The sequence below is a fragment of the Callorhinus ursinus genome, unplaced genomic scaffold, assembly GCF_003265705.2.
Source record: "Callorhinus ursinus isolate GAN/ISIS: 27379988/994484 unplaced genomic scaffold, GSC_fseal_2.0 scaffold23, whole genome shotgun sequence".
NCBI classification, from domain to species: Eukaryota; Metazoa; Chordata; class Mammalia; order Carnivora; family Otariidae; genus Callorhinus; species Callorhinus ursinus.
Genome location: NW_027397085.1, coordinates 16,549,621 through 16,563,696, shown reverse-complemented (window position 1 = coordinate 16,563,696; position 14,076 = coordinate 16,549,621). Strand labels below are relative to the sequence as shown.

The window sequence follows — 14,076 nt, the reverse complement described above, 5'->3', positions numbered from 1 at the left end:
TTATCCATCTTTGTATCTCTATAGTTCCAAGTACATGATATGAAATAAATATTTACAGAAAGTTGAATAGAAAAATGTAGCTAAGCTGGATTGTGAACTGGGATGCTCATGCATGTAAAGCTTTCCTATATACCAGGTTTTTTCCTGGTGTGCATGTAATCTTAATATCCTTTTGACTTTGCAAAAGAAGCTAATTACATTTACCATCAACATCAGAGTTCCTTCTCAAATTGAATATAAGGACGTTCATAAACATAGATACATCTTTCAATGATACAGAAATAGAAACTTCAGTGGGGTCATATCTTAGTTTAAGTTCTAACATCAACCTTTGCGGCAAAAATCTAGTATAGTTAATACTACCATGCAGAATCCCTTAAATAACCCAAATATAAGGCAAGCTGTTCATATTGTGGCAGGCCTACAGGAACTGAGATGGGGAAAGAGCATATCCCATCCCACACTAGTGGACATAGATCCATCCATTGTGGTGGCACATGAAGAAAGTGGAACTGCCCTATTTACATTGCTATTTCTCTCTCACTTATTTCTTCCCTTCTGCATAGTATGTATATTTAAATTTGCATTATTAAGTGCTCAGACAGTGTAACTCTATTGAATTGTTCTTTTATAGCATGTCCTTAGTCACAATAGCCTGGAAAGATGAATGAGTCTGTCTAAATCTCATTAGTCCTTGACTAACTTAACCCCAATCATCCCTATACTAACTTGAATCTAGATCGGACATGGAGAGTATTGTGGGCTGAGTCAAAATAGCAATTTATCATTAAAAACTGCCAGTAATGCAAAGGTTGACTTTCATTTTACTTTTTTTTTTTTTTTAAGATTTTATTTGTTTGAGAGACAGTGAGAGAGAAAGAAGGAGCAAGGGGAGGGGCAGAGGAAGAAGCAGACTCCCAGATGAGCAGGGAGCCCAATGTGGGGCTCGATTCCGGGACTCTGGGATCATGACCCGAGCTGAAGGCAGACGCCTAACCGACTGAGCCACCTGGGCGCCCCTTCTTACTATTTTTGGGTGATTTTGAAGATATCCTGGAGTCAGAGACAACGGTAACCCCAGGGCTGGAATGTCCTGCTTCCACAGGACTCATCATACTGAATTTCTGACTTCTCTCAGCCTTAGGATTCAAATTATTTTTCCCCCAGAGGGAAGAAAACTTTACGAACAACAACAACTCTCTTGCAAGCAAAATCTCTTGCAAGTCAAAATGACTAAGAACTCCCTTGGTAGCAGAGTATGACTCCAACCACAAGCAAGAGAAAGGGAAAATGGGACTGTGTTATTCTTTCTGGATTCCAAAGAGAGAGAGAGAGAGAAGTGGGTGAAAGAGAAAGAGAAAGAAAGAGAGAGAAAAGGGCAGGGAGGAAAGGGAAGAGAAGGGAAGGGACAAAAAGAGGAACTCTAAGAGAAGAGAAAACTGCTGGTGTTCTTGACTTTGGTATATACAAGAGGAATTACCATGGTAACACCAGTATCATATAACTCATCTTACATCGGATACCAGTATGTATTGTTCAGAAATAACAGTACAGGGGCACCAGAGTGGCTCAGTCAGTTAAGCATCCGACTCTTGGTTTCAGCTCAGGTCATGTTCTCAGGGTTGTGAGATTGAGCCCTGCGTCAGGCTCCGTGCTCAGTGCAGAGTCTGCTTGAGATTCTCTCTCTTTCCCTCTCCCTCCCCCTCTGCTCCTCTCCCCACTGGCGCACTTGCTCTCTCTCTCTCTAAATGTTTAAAAATCTTAAAAAATAAAGAAATAACAGTACAAACAAAAGTACGTATTTTGAATTAAAGTGGCAGGGGCCAGAAGGAAATTACAAATTTAGGAAAATTGTATGCCCAGAACAAGAGCAAGTTGAATAATTTGTGACTGTTCAACAGACTTTGAGGATTCTGTAGCTGTATTTATATATATATATATATTTTTTTTCTCCAACTTTGCCTGGATTAAAAGGCAATGACTAAATGCTACATACTTACAGTAATCTCTCATGTATTATGATAAACCGAGGGCTACATGTTTGTGAGATGGTTTACTGTGAATTCTCATAAAATCATAAGCTCAGATTTCAAGAAATCTTAGGGGAAATTTAAGTGTCTTCCTCATGCATATCAGGCAAATTCATTGTTTTCTGACTCAGCCATTGCTGAGAAAGAAATACCACAGAGGTGGAATTTGTATTTTTATACTTGAGGTCAATTATAAAATTTTGGAACTGAATATCTACCACCCAAAGGGTTTTGTTGTAATTTACTGGTATTGGAGAAAAGTGAATGTCAGTGTAATAAAGAAAATAAACCAACAAACACACAAGCAGCCCTTCTGGGTAGAGTCTATAGAACCAGTGATGTAAAGATCACTTAAGAATCTCTAATCATAGATCACATTCATAAGCAGTATTAGTTAAGACAGAGTGGAAGTGACTCACAGAAGGATTTAATAGCAGATAAAGGGAATTCATTGATGATGGAGGGAGCTGAGATAAAGGCCGGCAAGTAAGGTGACTCCTGTGTTTCTGGTTTGGATAAGTGGGTAGTAATCAATTAAGTTTTCCAACCAAGGAACAGGAGAAAAGGAATAGATTTTTTTTTAAAGATTTATTTATTTATTTTAGAGAGAAACAGAGAACATGGGAGGAGGGGTAGAGGGAGGGAGAAGGAGGGAGAGCTGGAGAGGGAGAGAGAGAGAAACAGAGAGAGAGAGACAGACAGACAGACAGACAAGCAGACTCTGTGCAGAGCGCAGGGCTCGATGCGGGGCTCGATCTCACTAACCTGAGATCGTGGTCTGAGTGGAAACCAAGAGTCGGATGCTTAAATGACTGAGCCACCCAGGCACACCCAGGAAAGGAACAGATTTTAAGAGTAAGACAATAAGTTCAATTTTGGCCAAAAAAAACCCACCCTGATTTCAGGCAGTGAGTATCACACACTTTTAAATGAGAAGAGTGGTCGGGGCTTGAGATGCAGGTTTGGAAGTTGCTGAAATGAATTTAATATGTTTTCCAAAAGGTACACATTTATTTAACTGTCTCTGATTACTTTCTTATTCCTAGTTGGAAAAACGAATTTAACAAGAACTGCTTGAATGTCTATTATATGTCAGACCCTGTACAAAGCACTTGACACACTGTGTATTAAAACACCGGGTTAGACCCTGTTCCCATGGTTCCATAACTGAATGTGGAAGGAGGCTGTTAGGCCAACAAAATATATAAATATGTGATTACAATTGTGAGAACAGCTAAAAAGAAGATAATGGTGCAATAAGAGTATATAAATAGATGCCTTTAACACTGTCTGGGCATTTAGGGATATTTCCCTGGGGATGTTAAGGCCTGAAGAGTGAGTAACACCATGTGCCACCAAGAACCACATGAATGGAGCCCTGACCATCTTTCAAAATTCAGAGCACATTCCACCTTGTCTGGGAAGCTGATTATCCTTCCCTTGGACATCTGCAACTTCCTTCTCATCAAACTTCTCTCCAGGGTACCTCTCTTTCTCACGACTGGCAGAACTATCTTCTTTGCTGGAGCAGCCTTCCTCTTAGGGCCATAGAAAACATAGCATTATGGATCCAGGCCAAGGTCATCACTCTTGTTTCAAAGGCTTTTGGTAGACTGACTGACCACTCCTCTTTTTTGCTTTTTTTTCTTTCAGATATTCTATACTCATCTATAAACTGTTTGATAACCAGTTTCTATCCTAAACCTGAAAAGCTTTGTCAGAATTCACTACTTCATTCATCACAGTTTCCAATGTAAAATTAACAGTGATAATAGAAGCTTTCCTTTTTCTGCACCAGTTTACTTGTGTAAATAATTTTGTTCAGCGCAAGACCGAAGCTATGGAGAACTAAAAATTAACAGCAACAAAACAACAACAACAATAATGAAAAAAATTCAAAGTGCTTTGTAATTTAACATCTCTAATTGGATGTAGAAATATGACTAACACATGAAGGTCACCGTGATTACATAGTCTTCTGCACTTCACTGGCAGTAAACATACTAAGTATTCTTAATGGTCCCATTCTACTCCTTTTGGCACAGGTACAGTTAGGTCATGGGTGAATGCAGAAGGACAAAGGTTAATGTTTATGACTGTTTTTATTTATCCCTTGCAGTTGGCAATGGATTGGAAAATTGACCTTTTTTTTAAACTTCGGTTGGAAGATTTTATCAACTGTTTATCTCAATGTTTTTAAATCCTAAATCATAAATAAGACACTAATAATATATTCTTAGATTGCATTTCCAGTGAATAAATTAGAAAACTATTTAACGTTTCTCTCTGAAACAAAATGAATTATTTAGTAGATTCACCTTTAAAAAAGAGCCATCTCCCTCCCTATCTTCTCCACTTGGTTTCTGCCACTCTCCTCCCTGTCTCATTATATTTCAGACACCTTATCTTTTTAGTTTCTTTAACATTCACATCAGGGCTTGATTCACAGTTCCCCACAGAACATGTTGCTCATCTTCAGACCTCATCATCCCCGGAAGAATATTTTCCAAATGTGCAGACTATGTTAGGTACTGATTCATATACTCTTAGTGGGCCCTTTCCTCCTTTTGAGCAGTTCTCACAATTGTAATCACATATTTATGTATTTTGTAATTGTAATGAAACTGTCCCTGCCAAAATTTTACACCACTCGCTTCTACTAAGATAGGGCTTAAGCCTTTTCCATTTGAATTTATGTTGCGTGCCATAGCCAAACTATTCTCCCTAAAACAGCTGTTTCCCTCACACCATTCTTAAGGAGCAGGAAAGATATGAAATACACAAACGATTAAGGTTCATTATGAGAAAGCTGTGATAGACGTGTAAGAAAAGGAAGAGCTGCAAGCTGAAGGAGAAACTCCCATTTGGAAACAGGGAATTGGAAAAGGCTTAATGAAAAAGATGTCAGGAGCAGTTGGAGTTCACAAAATGTGGGGAGAGGGGAATTGTAGGCAAAATCGGAGGTATGGTCAATACTTCTTACATCCAAAATGCAGAGTATAGTGGGTGATGAGCGATATTTACAAGGATAGAGAAATCAGAAGAGAATAGATCATCATCATTTGGAATTTAGACTTTTTTTGTAGGCAATGAAAAGCTACTGCTATTGGGCGTGGAGGTATCGTGAGGAAATTTGAGAAAAATTAATCTGTGGATGACGAGTCAGAACAAGGATGACAGTAGAATAAAGACACCAAATATGAAGTTAGTGGTCTTTCAGGCAAAAGAGCACCAGGGTTTGGATTAGGGTGGCATAGTGGGGACGACAACAAAGGGAAGAGGGAAGTAGGCACCAGCCACCAGCTAGTGGTGGAGCAGTAATGCCAAAGGGAGGAAGCGTGGAGGAGGACTTCTTGGTCTCGCCATGGATCGCTGAGGAAATGGAAGATGGTGAGGATCCCTGGGTCATTTTAATTTCAAATATATTGAACTTAAGTTTTCTGGAGGACCTTTGGATCATAGGTAGTTGGATCTACTTGGATCTACTATTCTGGAACTCAGGAGAGAATGAGGAAGATGGAAACACGTTCTAGTTTGAACTGTTACTGTCAACAATTTTTACCTAGATGTAAGGAGGGTCAGAAGACATCCTGATTTGGGGATGAGACAAAGACCCCTTCAAAAAGGAGAATTACATGAACATGGATGCAAAAATTCTCACCAAAATACTAGCCAAGAGGATCCAACAGTACATTAAAAGGATTATTCACCACGACCAAGTGGGATTTATCCCTGGGCTGCAAAGTTGGTTCAACATCTGCAAATCAATCAATGTGATACAATACATTCATAAAAGAAAGAACAAGAACCATATGATCCTCTCAACAGGTGCAGAAAAAGCATTTGACAAAGTACAGCATCCTTTCTTGATCAAAACTCTTCAGAGTATAGGGATAGAGGGTACATGCCTCAATATCATAGAAGCCATCTATGAAAAACCCACAACGAATATCAATTCTCAATGGGGAAAAACTGAGAGCTTTCCCCTTAAGGTCAGGAACACGGCAGGGATGTCCACTCTCACCACTGCTATTTAACATATTACTAGAAGTCCTAGCCACAGCAAATTAGACAACAAAAAGAAAACAAAGGCACCCGAATTGGCAAAGAAGAAGTCAAACTCTCACTCTTTGCAGATGATATGATACTGTATGTGGAAAACCCAAAAGACTCCACCCCAAAACTGCTAGAACTCATACAGGAATTCAGTAAAGTGGCAGGATATAAAATCAATGCACAGAAATCAGTGGCATTCCTATACACCAACAAGACAGAAGAGAGACAAATTAAGGAGTCGATCCCGTATACAACTGCACCCAAAACCATAAGATACCTAGGAATAAATCTAACCAAGGAGGCAAAGAATCTGTATTCAGAAAACTATAAAATACTCATGAAAGAAATTGAGGAAGACACAAAGAAATGGAAAAATGTTCCATGTTCATGGATTGGAAGAACAAACATTGTGAAGATGTCAATCTACCTAGAGTAATCTACACATTCAATGAAATCCCTATCAAAATACCATCAACTTTTTTCAAAGAAATGTAACAAATAATCCTAAAATTTGTATGGAACCAGAAAAGACCCCAAATAGCCAGACGAATGTTGAAAAAGAAAAGCAAAGCTGGTGGCATCACAATTCCGGACTTCAAGCTCTATTACAAAGCTGTCATCATCAAGACAGTATGGTACTGGCACAAAAACAGATGCATAGATCAATGGAACAGAATAGAGAGCCCAGAAATGGACCCTCAACTCTATGGTCAACTAATCTTCAACCAAGCAGGAAAGAATGTCCAATGGAAAAAAGACAGTCTCTTCCAACAAATGGTGTTGGGAAAATTGGACAGCCACATGCCGAAGAATGAAACTGGACCATTTCCTTACACCACACACACAAATAGACTCAACATGGTTGAAAGACCTAAATGTGAGACAGGAGTCCATCAAAATCCTAAAGGAGAACACAGGCAGCAACCTCTTCGACCTCAGCCACAGCAACTTCTTCCTAGAAACATCGCCAAAGGCAAGGGAAGCAAGGGCAAAAATGAACTATTGGGACTTCATCAAGATGAAAAGCTTTTGCACAGCCAAAGAAACAGTCAACAAAACCAAAAGACAACCGACAGAATGGGAGAAGAATTTGCAAATTACATATCAGATAAAGGGCTACTATCCAAAATCTATAAAGAACCTATCAAACTCAACACCCAAAGAACAAATGATCCAATCAAGAAATGGACAGAAGACATGAACAGACATTTTTCCAAAGAAGACATCCAAATGGTCAACAGTCACATGAAAAAGTGCTCAACATCGCTCGGCATCAGGGAAATCCAAATCAAAACCTCAATGAGATACCACCTCACACCAGTCAGAATGGCTAAAATTAACAAGTCAGGAAACGACAGATGTTGGCGAGGATGCGAAAAAAGGGGAACCCTCCTACACTGTTGGTGGGAATGCAAGCTGGTGCAACCACTCTGGAAAACAGTATGGAGGTTCCTCAAACAGTTGAAAATAGAGCTACCATACGATCCAGCAATTGCACTACTGGGTATTTACCCCAAAGATACAAATGTAGGGATCCGAAGGGGTACGTGTACCCCGATGTTTTTAGCAGCAATGTCCACAATAGCCAAACTGTGGAAAGAGTCAAGATGTCCATTGACAGATGAATGGATAAAGAAGATGTGGTATATATATACAATGGAATATTATGAAGCCATCAAAAGGAATGAAATCTTGCCATTTGCAATGACGTGGACAGAACTGGAGGGTATTATGCTGAGTGAAATAAGTCAATCAGAGAAAGACATGTATCATATGACCTCACTGATATGAGGAATTCTTAATCTCAGGAAACAAACTGAGGGTTGCTGGAGTGGTGGGGGGTGGGAGGGATGGGCTGGCTGGGTGATGGACATTGGGGAGGGTATGTGCTATGGTAAGCACTGTGAATTGTGTAAGACTGATGAATCATAGACCTGTACCTCTGAAACAAATAATACATTATATGTTAAAAAAAAAAAAAGAAGATTGCAGGAAGGGAAAAATGAAGGGAGGGAAATTGGAGGGGAGATGAACCATGAGAGACTATGGACTCTGAGAAACAAACTGAGGGTTCTAGAGGGGAGGGGGTGAGGGGATGGGTTAGCCTGGTGATGGGTATTAAAGAGGGCATGTATTGAATGAAGCACTGGGTGTTACATGCAAACAATGAATCATGGAACAGTACATCAAAAACTAATGATGTAATGTATGGTGATTAACATAATAAAATAAAATAAAATAAAATAAAAAAGAAGACATCCCGAGGATAATTAAAAATTTTATTTAGTGAAAAGAAGGACCTTTCGTCAAAGAAAGCACTCCCTTTCCCTCAGAGTTTTTCCTTTATGAAACGTGCTCTTTGCTATCAGGATGAGCTGGTTACGAGGAAAACATACATGTGTCTCACACATTCACAGTCAATGTGCCCAGGCTTGTCATTGTGGGGATGGGTGGCAAGGGTCCAGCAGAGCATCATTATACCATGCCAACAGCATGATCACTTAATATTCGTTATCTTCTGTGTAATTTCACCTAGTATTTTTCACTTCACTTTGAAAAGCAGATCAATGTTTAGCACCTAGCCTGGAGCTCTAAGAATGTATTAGATCATTTATTCTGCTTTCTCTAATGAAATCTCAGTAGTACCTCTACTGAAAGAATAATAGGCCCTGACAATGCAATAAAGCCACTAATTCAGACAAATCAGAAGATTGGGCAGTTTGAATCATAGAATATTTTAGACCATTTTAAAAGTGTGGCGGGTGTCTTTTTTTAACCAGGCTAAGAGAGTATTATCTATTAGTTACTACGAGAAAGAGAAGAGAAAGTGTTTTATGAATACATAAAAAATATCAGTAGTCTGGATATAAATACAGGCTTTCAGAGAGCTTCGAAGTACTCCCCAACCCATTTACATAAGGATTTCTCCATCTCAGCACTATGAGATTTGGGGGTCAAATAATGCTTTGTTGTAGAGGCTGTCCTATGTGCTGTATGCTATTTAACTACATCCCTGTCTTCTACTTATCTTGATATCATTAGCCAGCCCCCAACGTATGAAAATAAAAATGTCCCTACATGTTGCCAAATGTCCCTGAGAGTAAAACTGCCCTAGTTGAGAACCACTGGCTACAGTGATAATTAATTTAATACCCATTTAAAATAAAAGAATATAGGGGACCCTGGGTGGCTCAGCCGGTTACGTGTCTGCCTTCGGCTCAGGTCGTGATCTCCAGGTCCTGAGATCAAGCCCTGAGTCAGGCTTCCTGCTCAGCAGTGAGTCTGCTTCTCTCTCTCTCTCTCTCTCTCTCTCTCTCTCTCTCTCCCTCTGCTCATTCTCTCTCTCAAATAAATAAATACAATCTTTAAAAAATAAAAGATATAGAAAAGCAAATGCTGGTCTAGGCTCGGTTTGAATGATTATAGATTCCAAATGAAAGAGGTTCTATTTGATGAAGATTGATTGTTCATAATGTGTAACTGTTTTCTTTGGTACAAAAAGTGGGAAATATTTTTTTTATACTCTGTAATGCCTCACTCCTGCAGGTTCAGATTTACTGATGAGATACATTTTTATGAACACAAGGTCACTGATTCTGGAGGAATCGTAGCGCAATTCCTATGCTCCTCTATAGTCATTACTAGCAAATCATTTCTATGGATACAAGTTGCTATGTGCTGAATTGGGTCTCCCAAAATTCTTACACTGCATCCCTAATCCCCAGTACCTCAGAACGGGACTGTTTCTGAGACAGGGTCTTTAAGTAGGTAATCAATGAGACCATCAGGGTGCGCTTTAATCCAGTCTGACTGGTGTTCTTATCAGAAGAGTAAATTTGGACACACACAGACACCAGGAACGCACACACGGAGGAATGACCACATGAGGACGCAGGAAGAAGGCGGCCATCTGCAGGCCAAGAAGAGAGGCCTCAGGAGAAACCAACCAGGTTGACACATTGATCTTGAACTCCCAGCCTCCAGAGCCAAGAGCTCAAGCCACTCTGCCGGTCGTATTTTGTTATACCAGTCCTAGCACAATAATACAGCATTTGAGTCAATGAATAAGCTTGACAATTGGTCAGACATCTAAGTTCACAACTTTGTAATTTTTCCCCAAAGAGGAAATGGGCTGATTAACTTATACTCAAACTTGTTATTTTTATTCCCGTCTTCTGGCTTTTTGTAGCCTGCTTTTTCCTAATCCCAGAGAGAATAGGTAGAACAAGCCCACCTCCAGGATTTAGATAAAGGGAGGCCAGAGCATGAATGAGAGAAGCAGATGGGAACAAGAAGGAGCAGCAGACGCGGGTAGAAGCCCTGAATATCTGGGCAGAGGGCTGGCCTAGACCCAGCGCTGCACTTGTCTGTGAAAGGCGGTGCGCTAGAACACAGAAGCTTTCCACAAGGCTGGGGGGTTAGTGAGCTCTGGCTCATCTCTTCACTCCCCCTCGTTTTGTTTTCTATTTTGATTAACATTTCTGTGAGTTTTACATTACAGCAGGACAAACAGAACCAGGGCTTACCTTTCATAATTTTGGTAACTTACTTTAAGAATTTACGTGCTTATATCTCATTTCTTATAGTTGCGAGGCTTTTCCCCCTCTAGGAGCTCCCCTCTGTCCCCTCCCACATTGACTTTTCCTCCTCCTTTCTACCACATGGAGCTTTATATATATACTTATGAATACAGAAATGACTTTCAGGTTCTGCTTTGCTGAACTGGTAATAACAAAAGCGGTGATCCCCAACCACTTGAGTTCCTAGTCACTGCTGCACGTAGCTTCTATAGGTAAATAAGAAAGGAGAATATAAGTGATTTGGAAGAATAGCAGAGGCAAAGTCTTGCCAAAGTCTCTTTAGGGTAGCACCCAGGGGAGTGATATGTATACCTGTGCCAAGATTGGTAACGTACACTTTCTCATCATTTATTTATTAAACAAGCATTTATCCTCTGATGTGTGCTGGGTTCTTTGGTGGGCACTAAAAATATAACAACAAACAGGACATGATCTACGCAATCAAAAACCCTGCAGCCTAATTGAGTGAGGAGGGAGTGGAAAAGCCAGATTAAATCTGATTACTCAATTTCTATGTATTAAATTGAGACATCAAGTTTTTATAAAATTAAAAGGAAATTATATTTCTTTCAGGAGTAAAAATAGAGCTCTAGAGTCTGTGGAATCTACAAATAATTAAAAGGAAAAAAATTAAACTAAAGAATATGGAAAATCATAAGGATCACAGATGGTAGGATGGCCATTCTCTGCAACATTGAGCTTAATTAACATTTAACAGTGTTCACTGCTTTGTTAATCTCTTCATTGATGCTTGAAATAAAAATTAAGAACTATTAAATGACCATGTGGTCACACTTCTAATATAGCTAATTTTTAATTTGGAAATTATTTCCCCGTGTTCCAAGAAAACATGCTGTTCTTTCAATAAGGCATTATAAATAAGGATATATTTGTATTTAAATTGAGCTATATTTTGGGGTGCCTGGGTGGCTCAGTTGGTTAGGTGTCTGCCTTTGGCTCAGGTCATGATCCCAGGGTCCTGAGATCGAGCCCTGCATCGGGCTCCCTGCCCGGCTGGAAGCCTGCTTCTCCCTCTCCCTATGCCCGTCCCCCGGCTTGTGCTCTCTCCCTCTCTCTCAGATAAATAAATAAAATCTTAAAAAAAATAAATACATCGAGCTATATTTTGCATTTATGGTTAGAGTTCCTTCTTTAGCCTCCCAATTTAGTAAAAAGTCAAATTTCTTTTTATCACCTCAATTTTATGCTTCACTGAAATAGGTTACAACATCAACATATAGTCCCTCTTCTTTAGATTTCTTTCTTTTTCTCTCTCTTTCCTTCTGTCCTTCCTTCCTTTTAGTAATTAAGAAAGCAATGCCCTTTTCGGCCAATTAGCACAACTGTGACTACATGACAATAAACTTAAACATGTTTTAGACAAATCTTGGATGAGTCCTAGCAAGCATTCCTGAAAACTTAACTGGTTAATTTGGGATAGATTTTAGTGGATCTAGGATGATAACCTATCACCATTCCAGGTGTACTATTTTCTTAGCAGACTAGAAAGAAGTTCAAATAAAGGTTTTAAAATGTACAACTTAAAAAAAATGAGTTATACAATAAAAAAGGCATTCTCTATGATTTGGATCTTCATTCATTCATCTACCCCTCCAACCATTGTTTCCATTACACATTTGTTGTCATACCTCCATGGGATAAAAGCTCTAGATAGAATGATTTAATGATTACATATCTTTTCACAGAAAGCCATCTATTTGATTTACCCTCTCTATATGAGCAATGTATTATGCTAAAAGAAAAGTCGGACCTGACATTTTTACATTTCAAGGTCTATGCTACAAAAGGCTGGTTATTGCCAAATGCCTTGCAAGAATTCCTGCTTGCAAAATACAGTGTGATGCTCAATGTCAAAACTGATTGGGGTTGAGTCTGAAATGGCCTAGTTATAATACAGTATGCTGTGAATCCACCTTCTATGCACATTTACATCAGTTTACATCAACATATGATTCCCCTTATATAGAAAGTTGATGACTTTTAAGCAGAAAAAAAAAATAAGGTAACATGAATAGGAATATAACATCTACATGTGGACTTGGCAACTTACAAGGTTTGCTGTATCACACCACTGATTACAGAAGGGAGAAGGCAGCAACTGAGACAGGTCATGTGTCTCAGGAAGTTATCTTGAAATCGTTAGTTGCTGTTAGCCTGTTATAAGTAAAGATGGTGCTAGAACTAGACAGAAAAACCTTGACACCCTGGATAAAAGAATAAAATATTTCCCCTCAAAAACATTTAAAAAGTTTAATCCCATCAAATCATCACCACCAACACCCCCCCCCACAGCCTCTTTTTTTTTTTTTTTTCCTTCTGTTGGAAAAACTAACCCCAAGGCATTTCTGAAGGTTTGGAAATTTTTTTAAATCAATCAAATGTCTGAATGTTACTTCATGTTTATAACCAGGTCAAACCCGGCAAAATGTATGCTTTCTCTGTGAGTCTGTGTGTGTGTTACTAGAAAAAGAAAAGTAGAAGAGTAAGATGATAATGATACTCTTCAAGCAAAATATGTTACTTTTAGAATTTTAGATTTTTCTTCCAAGACTTCATCAACTTAGGGAGAACCGGCATTTTCATAGACAGAATGGAACATCCTTATAAAATGCTTCTGACGTTCACTGTGAAATTCTAAATAAAATGACTTTGTTTAAAACCAAAACTGAGGAATGATTTTTGGACCCATGAGTCAAACATCTCATCCCTGTTCTGACACTGCAGAGAAATGCTGGGAGACAGAACGGGCTTACTTATTGTACACCCTCTTTCCTTCTAATGAAAACACTGAGCTCAACTCTGAGATTCCTAATTACACAGCCTGAGTCTGCCTGTGTAGTGTGTGTGTGTGTGTGTGTACATGCATGTGTGTGTGCTATGGGGGTGTATGGAGTTAGCAGAATCCTGGAACACTGATGTACAAATGACATTTTCTTTAGAGGAAAAATATCTATCCCTGTTCTTGCCTCCATAGTGACCACATGAAAATTAATGCTTTTAGTAGAATTTTAACATATTTATTGCAAACTGGCCTTGAGGAATGTTACGGGTAGATCATGAGATAATGGGCATTGGGTAATAAGAGCCATTAATAAATACACCCATTATTCGGCTAAGTCCTCCTTCAAATATTCATTATGGATGATTCTGATGGTAGTATAAACACTAACCGTGTTTCAAAATCTTAAAATCTACAGACCCTGAAACCAGATCAGCTTTTGCTGAACAGCTAAGAATATTTTCCAGCTTTTTCTCTTTGGTTAATTTTTTTCCTAACTGTTCAGTAGGCTGAATTTTAAAAGTAATCTCTCACCATGACCCTCCCACCTCAGCAGACCTCCAAAGCAGCTACCAAAGGGTAAGGGTAACAAAACACAATTTCACTGACA

The 14,076-nt window shown here is 39.1% G+C and overlaps 1 protein-coding gene across 9 annotated transcripts in view; it reads right to left on the bottom strand.

The window, feature by feature from the left end:
• The window catches only part of PDE4D (phosphodiesterase 4D), a 1,488,864-nt gene that overhangs the window by 400,590 nt on the left and 1,074,198 nt on the right, over window positions 1-14,076 (bottom strand). The window lies entirely within an intron of this gene.